The 14,520-nt window shown below is 39.4% G+C and overlaps 1 protein-coding gene across 5 annotated transcripts in view; it reads left to right on the forward strand.

The window, feature by feature from the left end:
- Nucleotides 1-14,520, forward strand: part of kcc (solute carrier family 12 member kcc) — an 836,076-nt gene that overhangs the window by 307,967 nt on the left and 513,589 nt on the right. For 2 of the 5 annotated variants that reach the window (XM_065231461.1, XM_065231466.1), the window contains exon 1: nucleotides 8,222-8,638. The exons of 2 other annotated variants lie outside the window; for them this stretch is intronic. The gene's annotated coding sequence lies outside the window, so the exon portion shown is untranslated. Of the gene's footprint in view, nucleotides 1-8,221; nucleotides 8,639-14,520 lie in introns of those variants that run through there. One more of the 5 variants, XM_065231462.1, reaches the window with a different exon arrangement.

A 14,520-nucleotide genomic window follows, 5' to 3' on the forward strand; every position in this document is an offset into this window, starting at 1 on the left:
ATAGTCCAAGGCGAGTATACTTTCGGAGCATGCGCATTTCCATTATGCTTTCACACTTGACACTGGCAGAGGACATGAACATCAAGCATGGTTGGTCATTCACGTTTGTATGAGTGCTTTTGGTTCGGTTTGTTTTGGTTCATTTTGGGGTGGCCACGCGCTTAGGAGCTTCTTCAACCCCTCAACCACTGTTATTGCAGGGCACGCACGCTGCTTGCTGCCAGCCCGTCGACCTGTCATATGAGCGATTGATGGCTGGATGTCTGGGGGAAATAACGTGGAGGAGCAATGTGATATGTGCCTTCAAAACGAATGCGCTATTTACGGACGGATTGCATTCATCGTATTTAGGTGAATGTGCATGTCATAAACAAGGCACCATGGTGACTGATGGAAAAGGGGATTTCATGGAGACGCATCATATTTTATGAATCTTAAGAATCCATTACTAATTTCAAAATTGTTTGTTTTTTTTTTCATTTCAGGTGAGTACCGTCAAATGCCATTGCAGCTTATATCAGGTACTTAATTATATGTATTGAAAGAATCAATTCTGAGGCGATTAATTTCCACCGCGTGATCTTCAATTACTGGGTGGTTAGGCTAGCATACACCCAGTAGCACGCATAACAAAGAAAATCGCTCGAGAGGCTAGAACGAACAGCGAAACAAGCTCACATGGGTTCTAAGCTTTTCGTCCCAGGTCTACCACCTCCACCGGTGTCGTGTCCTGCCTATTTGGTGATGATCCCCCGACAGATGATTGCCCTCTTGCCGAAACGTTTCCCGGTATTGGTGTTGAGCTGGAACTCGTTCATGTGTGCGGAGGTTGACCTCATTTCGAGCGAGCAAAATAAACCGAGAGGGATGCTGAGCGCTAACGTGGAATGGGTGAGATTCGGAGAGACAGAGAGATATTAACCCTTGAAAGGAACGGTGTGGGAATGGTATTTTGAATTCAGGAATTCAGCAGCTCATACAGGAGAAGGATGGTCAGTGCTGTCTGTCACCGTGCGTCTGACGTTTGGAGGTCTGAAATGTAAATGAGCTTTGGTAAAGGCAGTGGGATTGCAAGATTGTTTAAGGCTAATTTTGTTTTATCATTGTCTTATAGCCCATGAATTGGACATGAAAATAGCATTAAAACCATTATACATTATATTGTTTATAGCCGGCGACAGTCTACTAAAATATCTTAAATCAGAGGAAAAATTAATTCAATTTACTCCATAGATAAGATAAATGTAAAACTTTCCCCTAGCATGAGCATGAGCATTTTTGACCACCCGATGATGCAATTCCGTTATTGCCAGATCAATTGTAATTACACAAAACGTTGCCTGGGACTAGCCATCATCCTCAATGTGTGATCTAAAACTAGGCAATAACGTAATACTCGCTTTAATGAATGCCGAGAATACCTCTGAACTTTCACGAGAAATCACTGGGGATGTTGTATAAAAGGGTTGGGATTGCAGCAGGATTCGTTTGGTAAACGATATGCTGTATTGATGTCCTAACGATAGCGCAGAAAACCGTGGGTTCAAACCCAAGCTCCTTAGGGTTTGAACCCACGGTTTTCTGCTCAGTAAGCAACATTGGCCACCACTAGGATACCGAGTTCATTATATTTCAAAACAACTACGATCAAATTTTCGTTTAACTTGTTGTTACTAGATTTTGATCCCGGCGGCGACCTCACCGATGACGATAAGAACTGCCTAATAAAAAATGCCATACCAGACGATAATCCAAACTGTAGAGCTATTCACAAATGGTATGAATGGTACCCGGAATACGTCGTTTAGCTAAATAACCATTCCAATTTTTTAAGGGTGCTCTTGAGAAGAATTTGTTATGGATTTTTAATTAACGCGTATTTTACGTACTCGTTCCACTAACCGATATACATTACGCTTTATCTCATACTAAAAAAATGGTTTACACTGTTACTCTAAAATGTGAAGAAGCTTGAGAGTGAACCTATGATTTTCTTCTCAGTAAGCAAAATCGGTCACCACAAGGCCACCGGGCTCCTTATATATAAATAAAAAATACGATCAAGTTCCCGTTCAACTTGCTGTCACTAGATTTCAATCGCAGCAGCGAAATCACCGACGACGTACCCTTCGTAGATTGGATACTAGTGACACTCACGTATCTTTTGAAATTTTTATTCAGACTGCTCTCAGGAATAATACTGGGGAGTAAACATCCAATCTAAACAAGAATACCAAAAGCATGAATGTCGCTATTCCCGGCCACGCCTATCTTTACCGTAACTACGGATGGAGAAGGAAATGTTGATGTAGTACTTACTCAACAAGAGGCTACCGACTTAGCGACACCCTCATAAGTACTACGGAGTTGGAGGATTGGGTAGGGTATTAGATCAGGATTGCCTCAAGCTGGCAATACCACCAACAGTATATTATTGTTTTTTGGAGGAACTTGAGAATAATCCCACGGTTTTCTGCTCAGTAAGCAAAAACGGCAGCCGCTAAGCTAACCGACTTCCTCAATTTATTTTCTTAGTACTGTATTAGTGGAATTTATATGAAACAAAATGTTACGAACTAAATAAATAAAAAGGAAGGATCTCACTCGAATAATCTTCCTTGATGCTCCCAAAATCAGTTTTTTCCCTTGATTTGTTTTTCGTCGATCTTGTTTTCCGTGCTGAGTACCAATGCTACCGACGCCAGGGAGGCAGTTCCCACACCTGGACCCTACCTATCGATCCATCAACTCATGAACCGAGAACCAACGGGTTTACTTCCCTTCTGAAGGTCTGGTTTCAATCCCAGTCGGCGCCGCCAGGATGTTCTGAGGCAAAACATCTCTGATAGTACAACATCTGAATTATGTGAGACTAAAGCAAACCTTTCACAATATTACTCTGAAACCCGAATATTCGAGTATTAACCAAGTGATATTTTCAACACACCTATTATGTTGTCCAACTGAAAAATCAGAAGTTGCCTTGTTCACACTCCAATCAACGAAAACAAACAGAGAAAGATGTCACATATACAACAATGTTCATGAGATAAGCTGTTATGATGAATGGAAAGGTACACACTTAGAAATACCTAATCTTATACGTGAAGGAATCCATCTTTGACATAAAGGATGAGACGTAAACAAACATGTCATGTAAAATTAAATGCTCCGAGACTGAAAATTTCGAAAGCTCGTTTGATTGAGCTGAATTTCGCGTCTCTTTTGACTCAATTTTATGTCAAAATTGACACTCGTATATGTCACTCTCAGAGCACCTAAATTTACATCTATTTTTTAAGTGTGTATGGTAGCGCTATAACTGCAATAGTGTGCGTTGTTCGTACAAATCGGAATCTTGCAGAGGCACATCTATTGACCTGTAGTGTATGGTATATATGAATAATTTAAAGTTCGTAAACCCTAAACCTTATATTTCACAACGATTAGCGGACTTGTTGTTACTTGCGATGGAGACAATTGCAACAAAATTCTGGTGATCTGGTTTCGAAACAAAACGTCTTGGTCATAGGTTAAACACTTACTAAGAAAGTTGAAGCCAAGTTTTTCTTTTTTCAAAACCGTCAGCAATCAATAGAAATAGCCTTGCACGAAAAGATACAAATACTACCAATAGGAATGGCAATTCAAGCTTTACTTTGAATAGGAATTTCGAAGGAAGATTTGTAGAAATAGAAAAAAAAAATCCTATCGATTGGCGTATTAAGAATTAAAATCCATCAACTTTGGTTTTTGAAATTGCACCCCCAATGTTGCCTTAAAATATATGGTATGTTAGATTTGAACATATGAGAACTGACATCCGATTGATGACCTTGAAAAAAACAACGTTTGGTGACACCGGATAGAATTCAACATTTAAATCTGTGTTAGGGAAATCGCTTTTCTCAGGCAATCGGTGTTTTTAATCATTTATTTATAATTAAATTTTTCGTAATTTATCAATTATTGGTACAGTGTTGGGCTTATTTGGTTTCGTTTATTAAATGTAAGAGCTTTTTGAGAAAAAACACTTTTTCTTTGAAAAACCTTAATATTTTGAAATATAATAAACTAAACTTTTTGAAATTTGATACTATAATCAGAATTTCTCAGTCTGCATGAAGCAGCCGATTTCATCAAGGAAGTTCTATTAACAACCAAGAATTAATCGTTTGAGGCATACTGAAGCATTAAGAAGGTGATATGTGTCACTATAGGAAATCATCATCGTTGCAAATATAATGAAATTAAACAAAACCCTTTGCTTCAGTACCGTCAATCTCCATGTCCATGGGGAGGGGCTGCAGTTTAAGAATCTAATAGTATTCAAAAATTGGAAATCTCTGTTCAAGTATTCGGCCAAACGGCATTCGACCAAATGGTTGGACACCGTAAAACTTAAAAGAACAGCTCATGGTTAAAAGAGCAATGAATCTATAGAAAATAGAAATTTTCTGTTTTATACAAAATTGAAAACTTTCCATTCCTCATAATCTAAAAAAACATAGATTTGTGGAAAGACAAGAGGAATACAAATACCTGAAACGGCTAATTCTACTAAGCTTGGGATCTGCTAACTTAAAATTACTCCGAAAAAAGAATTTTTAAATACTCAGGAATCTAGTAGGGTTCAAATATTGAAAATCTCTTTTCAAATATTCGGCAAAATGGCATTCGGCCAAATGGCCGGACACGAGGCACATTGCAGGATAATTAGCGAACTTCTGTACAATTTTGGGCATGTCATCTGCAGTAGCTTTTAAGAAGTTCTATGACTTCAGAGATTTCTAGAAAATTTTCAAAATATCAAGAAATCATGTGACAGGTCTGCAGAACTTTAGGATAATTTTGGAAAATTTCAAAAAAGCTAGCTCTAAAGATTTCCAGAGAAGCTCAGAGATTTTAAAATCTTAAGTTCTGACTTCCGGGGAAGTATCTGTTGTTTTTTGTAGAGGATACTAAGTAGTACTCTAAATTCAGGTTCAGGAAAGTTTTGAGAAACTATAAGGGAATTTCAGGGTAGTTCAGAGAACTGCAGTTTTATTATTTCCAGGAACTTTCAAGAAATGCAAAGGAATTATAGAATATTCCGAGGATTACGGTAATGTTCCTAAAATTTCTAGAAAACTGTTGGGTCTGGAGAGGAGTTCCATGAATATCAGGAAAATTTGTTTGGCGTAAGAGAAATTCCGAGAATTTCTTGTAAATTCAGGGAACTTCACCCAGAGAAGTTCAGGGAATTTAAGATATTTTAAAGGATGTTTCATGAGCTGCAATTGTCTTTTGCGCGACTGTGTTTGTGCTTCAGTACCGAAGTGCCTACCTCCAAGAAAATCGCTTTGGTCTAACGCTACTCACCGAAAGCTGAAACGAGTGCGACCTAGAGCTCTCCACGCTCTCACTCATCGTCGATGTACCCTTACCAAACGAAATTTTTCAATTGCCAGTTATAATTCTCGCCACTACAACAAGCTTCTTTACAAGAGGTATGTAATTCGTACTCAACATAATCTGCAAAGCCACCCGAAGGGATTCTTGTCGTTTGTGAATACCAAGAGGAAGGAAACTGGTTTGCCGTCAAAAATGCTTCTCGACAATGACGATGGATTGACAACTGATGACAAATGCAACCTATTTGCTAGGTACTTCTTGAGCATCTTCTCGAATGACTCACCATCGCAAGCAGAAATTGAACGAGCCGTCCGTGATGTGCCCACCGACGTCATGGATATTTTTGCCGTAGATGTACAAATGGTTCTCTCTGTGATAAGTTAAATCAAATCATCATTTTTACCAGGTCCGAGCGTTATTCCATTTGGTGTCCTGAATAAATGCTCCGATATCTTAGCTGCTCCGCTGTCCTTGCTCTTCAACCTGTCGCTTCGTCAGCAGAAATTTGCCGCGCTATGGAAACGCCTGCTATGTTCCCTGTTTTTAAGAAAGCAGATAAACGCAATGTGGAAAACTACCGTGGGATTACCTCGCTCGGGGTTGAATCTAAGGTGTTTGAGTCGCTGATAAATGAGAGATTGTACATGTCCATGTCAACATGGCTTCTTTCCTGGCCGCTCCGTGGAAACGAATCTCGTCAGCTTTACGTCATTTTGTATGGAAAATGTATACAAGAAACTTAAAGTGGATGCCATCTACATTGATCATAAAGCTGCGTTTGATAGAGTTGTGCACGACGTTCTGCTAGCAAAGCTTAAAGAAATAGAATGTTCTGCTTCCTTCTGCAGTTGGCTTAGATCGTACCTCGTGCAACGTGAAGTTACTGTATGCATTGGAAACTAAGCATCGTACTGTTTCTCGAACAGATCAGGAGTTCTACAGGGTAGCACTTTGGGACCACTGCTCTTCTTTTTATTTGTGAATGATGTAACGCTTATTCTACTACGTGGAGGTAAATTGTTTTTCGCCGATGACTTGAAGATTTACCTAGTCGTTCGAGGCTATGCTGACTGACAAAAATTTCTGGAAATCTTTAATGATTGGTGTGAACGTAATTTTTTGGTGCTGTGCATCTCAAAGTGCTGCGTGATTAGTTTCCGTCGAACTAGGACTGTCGTTTTGTTTGATTATAACTTAGCTGGGACTGAACTTCAACGTGTCGATCTCGTTAAAGACCTCAGTGTCATGTTGGATGAAAAACTCACGTACACTCGCCACTTCTCAACCACAATCGACAAAGCAAATCGTCAGCTTGGATTCATGTTCAAGATCTCTAAGGAACTCCGTGGTACGCTCACTACTGGAATTCGCGTGTGTTGTCTGGAATGTCTATCATGCAGTATGTAGTGCACGATTCGAAGCTGTTCAACGCAAATTCGTCAGATACGCCCTGCGCTATCTTCCTTGGAGTGACCCGCTGAATTTACCACCGTATGCTGACCGCTGTCCTTTGCTGGGATTGGATACTTTTGCTGAGCGACGGAACGTATTTTTGGTCGCTATTGAAAATTTAGTCGATTGCTAAATTTATGTATGGGCCCAAATTAGGGGCATTAAGGCCGCCTTTACATCCATTTCCCCTATCTGACCTATTTGAGTTAGACTTCAACGCCTCCAGATTTCGTCATCGTTTGCTGTTGGCCAGTTTTTAATTTTTAATGATTTCAAGTCAATTAAATTAACTGCTGGAAAACTGCGGGTACTTTTAAAACGTTCTGAGAAATTCAGGGAAGTCTAGAGATCTTTATTGAACCGTGTAGATCTTTAGGACAGTTCCCTTAAATTCAGGGAAGCACCAAAATCTTAAGAAAAGTCTAGACCTACGAACACTTTTAAAAATCAAGAAGAACTCGCCTTTTTGTTTCGACTGTGCTGATTACAGTTTTATCGTCGTCATAGTTTCGATCCAGGCAATAAGATATTAGATCTTCATCAGGGCTAGTTTTAAATTAAGAACGTAGAACTTTTTGCGTTGAACGAAAGACGGCATAACTTTATATATTCTGAGAATTTAGAATTTGAGTACTTATTAGAGGGATCTACATTTTGTAAATTACCATACTACAATTATGGTCGAACAATGGAGCGTTTTCAATCAGAAATCAATCAATCAGTCCATGCACGTATTTTATCCTTTAAGAAACCTCTAAACATGTTTATACCCAAGCAAGAATACATTTTTGTAATTTAACGAACATCCTTCTAACCAGACCTTCCACGTGACATAACCCGTATTCCGATGTCGGTCTCCTATCTCTGAGAGCAAACAACCCTGCCGCTGAGAAGATGGCATTCACATTCTCTGTGTTGTCCCCGAATGCTACCACAACCTCCCAAAACGTGAGACCTGCCATTCCTCACCATCCTCTTTCGCGACACAGCTTCCGAAAAGCTCCTGCCGAAAGCTTCCCTGCATTTGCATTCATCTCACGTATTCAAGCACCACCACCACCACCACCGGGATGCTGCGAGAAAGCTTCACTGCTTTCAATGTATGCTCGTGTACATGTGAACGAAACGTGCTAGCACAAAACCCCAGGCAGAGCTTGGGCAAGGATCCAACGTGTTTTCCGGAAGGAACGTTCGGAAATCCTTACCACTGCTGGAGAGAAGTACGGACCCCGGATTGCTCTCCGTGAAGTCTTTCTCTCTCTCTCTCTCCCTTTCTCTCTGTTGGCCTTATTGGGTTGGGTTGGGATGCTGCAGCAGCTGGCTGGCTGGCTGGCTCGCTGTCTAACTTGGATGCTGTATAGTGCTGAATCTTGAACCGTGTGCCGTGCTGTGTTGTGCAAGTCCCTGTGTGTGCCTACACTATACTTTGGGAGGCTCATCGCATTCTCCGGGTTGTGGCAAATTTGGAAGCCCAGTTCTTTTCAGTCGGAGCGCTGACGTCACATAGGGTATATCCGCAGTCGGAGTTTTTCCTACGTGGTGTGGTACTGTACTGTGTGTGTCCCTCTGAGGAAGATAGGTGTGTAACAAATTGGTGCTGCTGCTAATAGCCACATTCTGCGGATTCAAGAAAGTCCGCTTCTAGTTGAGGTGTGTGTTTCTTTTTTGTCTGCTAGGCAGAAACCTGCCTGATCCAGGAAGTTCCCGAATATCTCGGAGTGAGGTGATTGGCTTGTGGTGATAGGCACAGGAGCTGCTGGAGGATTTTTCCCGGAGAAAACTCAAGTGTCAAGTGAGTGAATTTGTGGGGAATTTGTTCCGGAAGTGTAAAGTTCTGGTTGCTGACGAGAGGAAGCGAATATTTTAGTGGACAACAGGGTTCCAGTGGAAGGACTGTGTTCAGTGGTTAAATAATCCCCGGAAAGATTGATGATCGAGATTGGAAGTGCAAAACATAAAAAAAAAACCAAGTGACAGAAGCTGAGTTGTGTACATGAAGAAAGAGATGAAAGAAGCTTTCAGATAATGAATAATTCAAGTAATGAAATGAGAGGAAAAACATTGAATCAATAACTCAGCGGTGATTGTTTTGGAGTGCTTTCAGTGATCCCCTGGAATCGACCCGTGAGCCTAGGGCAACCGGAAATCCTCACAGCCATGGGTATAGTTTCAAGATTCTAACTAGCAATCATCAGAGTTGAGCTCGCTGAAGCAGGGGGCCGAGTTTTCATGTTGTTTGTCTTTATGTAGGCCATAACATTACGGGATGTATTTCCATTCCCTCTCTGTCTTTCTTGGTGTGTGCGAATCACGATGGTGCTCTTTTCTTGTGCCCCGTTTCGTTCGCTCCCACCGTGGCCTGGTGGGTGGAAGCTGCTGAGCTACGGAAATCCACACGAGAGCATCCCCACAAATGGGGAAAGAGGGAAAGCTCTGCCCGTGGGGTGGTTGTAACTTCGTGTGGCGTGTTGAAAAATGTAAATTTTCAGCCGTAACGAGCCCTGTCTCCGGCCCTCCTGTCCTGGATAATGCTGAAAAATGTGATAATCGGTGCGAATTTGTTTCGCCCATCTGTACCGTAAAATGGTTCCAAATCATAAGTTTTTACAACGGACGGCGGCACCGGCTGACAATACTTCCCCCTTTTTTCGAGTGGCTTCTGCAGGTGTGGAATAGTGGAGAAAAGCGAAAATCTGGCGCCGGAAAGTTGTGCAGCATGTGATGCATGGTTTTTATCGTCCACTGTGTATGTATATCATATGTACGTGTTCGATTCGTACAGTCGGTTGCTTTTCCGCTCTACATCGTCCGTTTACTATTGTCATTTCTGTTCCGATGACAATGGTTTGACAGGTGTGCGTGTGTGTGTGTCTGTGGGTATAGACGGGGTGGTTGGAAACGATATGAATGCTTGCATGTTTGGCGGAACCGTTGGTCTATCTAACAACTTCCGACGGGATTGAGTTCTGTCCTTGCAATCTAGTGGGTCACAACTGGGCTACCATCACCCCCATGATGGTAGCCATCATGATCTAAGTATTGTTTTTTGACTCTTGGTTCTTCATGTTCCGTGATGGATGGATCAAAATAAGAACTAGAGATTTTTTTCTAATCCAAAGACATATTGGTAAATTTGATCAATTGAAATAATGAGAGGAGTTGATCATAGTGACATTTTCTATAAAGTGAAAATAACAATAAAATCCAAAACGAAAATCGTTTCAATAAATTTAAAGTCAAAGAAGTTGAAGATTGGTTTGATTTTCCATTCCAATGCACACTTCCAGGTAGAGTTAATTCCTAATAGGATGAAATTTATTGATTACGACTTTGGGTGTGGTCAATTAGTATCACGAATTTATATGAAGAGGCTAACACTACTGGTATACAACTTATTGTACACTAAATAAGGATCAAGAAATTGTGTTATAAGAATCCGATTTGGAATTCAAACATTTGGACTAACAATTTCAAAATTTGATTTATTAATCTACAAATGTATTTATCCATTTAGGATCCATAATCTGTAATTTTGCGTCATATTTTTCAAAAATCGTGTGGGAAAAGCAACGAGATTTTTAATCATAATTTCAAACCACACGTCACATAAATTACACGAACATCAGCGTGGATTTTTTACATCTTCAGTATTTATCTTTAAAAAAAAAAGTAATGGCATTTTAAAAATTGACTGTAGCTTACAGCCGAATGTCTCCATAATATATATTTGGTATAAAACGTTGAAGGGATGATTTTCTAGTCTTTGTGCAATTAAAAAAAAAAAAACAGAAATGAGTTACGCTCGAAAATTTACCGAGCATAAACATTATTTTGCAATTCAATTCCTTTTTTTCGAATTTTTCTCTCTAAGCATTTCCTCGTTTTTGAGCTCAATTTCGCGTTTTAAACTTAAGATATTAATCTTCAACTGTGTTTTCTCTCAATACATATTTTTTCGCGTATTGGGGATGTTTTAAAGTTCAATATCTTTAAAAACGTTATACACCTTAAATTAGGATCATTTTGGGTGCAGGGGTAACTAAGGTTTTTTTTTAAAGGTTATGAATGCGTTTTGGAGCTCAATATCTGTAATGACGTGTGTTTCCCTTAGCTCAGTCGGTAAAGGCGTAGCTATAAAGCAAGACCATGTTGAAGGTGGCTGGGTTCGATTTCCGGTCCGGTCTAGGAATTTTTCGGGTTGGAAAATTTCTCGAATTTCCTGGGCATAATAGAGTATGATTGTACGTGCCATACAATTAATTATACAAATGCAAAAATGGTACAGGCTTCGAAAGCCCTCAATTAATAACTGTGGAAGTGCATCTAGAACACTAAGTTGAGAGCACGCAACAAGCTAATATGCGATAAGCAATTTGACTGGGGGTTGACTGGACATTAGCCAAATACGTTAGCCATATGTACGATTGCCATAATAGACATTTTAGAGATTTTAGTCATGATGTTGTTGTGTTGGCAACTAGAAAGTGTAACCCAAGAACCAAAAGTGGTGCGATGCTAGTTTCCATTGCTATGACGACGACTGAATTAAGTGACTTAGAAACAGAGGGGTGAAAGTCAATTATCTTCATCGATTTCCTCTTTTGATGACCATGGTTTCACTAACCTATTTTGCACTATTTGCGCTATGCTCTTCTATCATCCAGAATAACAAGCATATCAATGAATGTGTTTGCCGTCGAGTAATTAACAGAATAGAAAGTCGATGAAGAGAATCGATCAAAATCACTTGCTCACTTGGCTTCCAAGTTTGGTTACAAGATTACAACTCTGGAGAGCATTTTGTGTGGTCGTTGGGGGCGAGTGATTCTGAATATGGCGATGAGTGTGCAAAATGTTACGTAATTGCATCCTCCCCATTCGCACACGCTCGAAGATCGGACACGAATGCCACTTCGACTTTTTTCGTCTACTAAAGACTCTCTGATGACAGTGTTGGGGAAGTAGCAATGCTACATTAACATGTTTCTTCTAGAAACGATTATCTGATGACTGTGTTGGGGAAGCAGAATTTGCATGTACGCAATTGGTGGATTTCTTAATTATTTCGACGCTTTTGGACAATGCTTGACATTTAGCACTTAGTTTTTGTAGAAAATCATCAGATGCGTATACATATTTCTGATCGATTGGTGATAAAATTATTGAAATTGGTCCAAGAGCAGCTGAGTTATTAACGTTCAAAATCTTTCATAATTTTGTTACATGTCCCATTTTCAGTTTTCACAAAATGTACAAATATACGATACACAATTGTTGGATGTCAATCAATAGCTTTTAATCTCTATTTTGCTAGCACAATATTACATCGTAATTAAATAGAATACATTTTCCGAAAACTTGTCCTCCATTAATAGGAACATTATTCCAGTAGTAGTGGTAGTTGCCTTTGGTTCCTATAATAGTGGAACGCATTGCTTTCTTATGGATTCCACTATTATAGGCACACTACCGCAACTATAGGTGCAAAGGAGTCGAAATCTTAAGGAATATTAATTGTTTTCTGTCATTTTTGGGTTAATTTTAAGTTTTAAATATGCAAATCTTCTTTGTTTTAGGAGAGCTACGGATTAAAAATAATCTTATCCGGTTTTCCCTCATTATTCCGGCACAACCCACATACATACCGCAACTATAGGTACACCACTGTTGCTGAAACACCTACTCTATTTTTTTTTATTAAAAAAAATCAATTTTTTTTTCGGGTCAGTAGTTGCTAAGGGCTCAATATCTTTTCCTATAAATAAGGCGTACACAGTTAGAAATTATTACCGACTCGGTAATTTATTTTTTTATTTTTTGCTAAAACTAGGATTCTGATGCATCGGTGGTATTGTTTGATTTTGTATCGAAGGAATCCGGTTTTGACTGACAAAGGGGCGCCCTTTTGGAGGGTGTTCCAACACTCCGAAGAGTATAAAGAGTGGGACCTTACAATTAGAGTCGGGTTTTTGTGATAATGGCAAGAATGACAACTGTATCCAAAACGATTACTTCTTCATTTCCCAATAGTGATGGAGTAATACGATATGCACTAAACTAAGGACACAGAGTATGCTACAATACATCAAATAACTGGTCGCAGTGGATTTATATCCCAAACAGGGGAAACAAATGTTTACCGAACTTTCAACAACTGAACGTTTTAAAATTTGGACTTAATTTTAGTTTCAAAACACTGTCAACCTTATTTAAATGTCCGAGTCTTGCCGTTATGGCGGAATTTTCCTTGTTTTGATGCCTTTAAACTTATTAATTAAAAGTCTGATTTTAATGAAACAGTTCAGCTGTAAAATTACCAAAGTTGGTTATCATTTCAAAATGTGTCTGTCGCGTTTTCGGAAGTGTTTTGGAGTTTCTCCGCATTTATCTTTATTAAAAATAATAATTTTGCGTTTTTAGGAGTGTTTTGGAGTTCAATATCATTAGTCATGTTGTTGTTCCTGATAAAGGATTTCTTGGTGACTGAAGCTGTCTGGATAGGCTGTTCTTTCATGTTATTATAGTTACTTTACACTCGTGGTTCATTTCTGACTTGTATTTTGCCTCTAGCTCCAGATTTGTTAATTTTTGAGAATTTGATGTTATTTCTAAGTCCTTGAACTTTAAAATTCGCCTAAAACCATTATTGTTTTCCTTGATTTGTTTTCCGTACTTAGTACCAATGCTACCAACGCTAGGGAGGCAGCTCCCACACCTGAACCCTACTTATCGACCCATCAACTCATGGACCGGGGACCAACGGCTTTACTTCCCTCTACTCCCACCTGATCAGAGATTTTATGAATCTAAAACAAAAATATGAGCTGTACCAAAACTACTGGATCAAACCCCTACTCACCATATCTTGATTTCGAAAGAACCATCGAACCAGGGAGATATCGACATTTAGTGCTACTAAAGGGGTGGAGATGCAACTTTGATAGTAGAATTCAGTGTTGGAAAAATATAAAAAAAAAAAACAAATCTCACCAAAGCCCAAGATCACGCTCGATTTTCGTTGACAAAAATCAACAAGCGCACAACTGCGGTTGGTATTGCAAGCTGTGATGTCGCAGCTCGGAAATTCCGCCAGCCTCATACGTGCTGAACATCCTAATTAGGAATGAGCGATCTTGGATCGATCTTTTTCTTTCATCCCGATTTCCGATTTTTCAGTTCGATTTTTTGTCCACGAAAAGATTGAAAAACTCGATCTCTTCTTTCGATCTTTTCGATCTTCAGAAAAAATAGGTGTTCAATTTTTTAAGTGTTTTTACATCGGAAAAACGATTTACCCTCACCCCAGACTGCGTGGTAAATCTAAAGAACATATCGTCAAAATCAGTATCACTTTCTACAATGATATCACTATTTGCAGTTAAGATATTTACGAATACCGCAACATTTGAAGGATTGTGCTACCTCCCTCCTGTGCTCATTGCTCCTTACCGCCACGACAACATTGGATAAGAATTTCTTGGGATACCAACGTAAACAAGCGTATTCAACAAAAATCAAAAGATCGATCTACCGATCTGTTTTATTCAGCGCATCGATTCTAGAGCCAAATATAAGATTCTGAAAATCGCCCAATCCTAATGTCGGAATATCAAGCTAACAAAACTCACCAGCTGCAAATCTCTCTAAACTGTGGTGAGATTGAGTTTCAAGGTT

This window comes from Ochlerotatus camptorhynchus, unplaced genomic scaffold (assembly GCF_037179485.1).
Source record: "Ochlerotatus camptorhynchus isolate MF236.1 unplaced genomic scaffold, CSIRO-AGI_Acam_v1.1 ptg000357l, whole genome shotgun sequence".
Lineage (NCBI taxonomy): Eukaryota > Metazoa > Arthropoda > Insecta > Diptera > Culicidae > Ochlerotatus > Ochlerotatus camptorhynchus.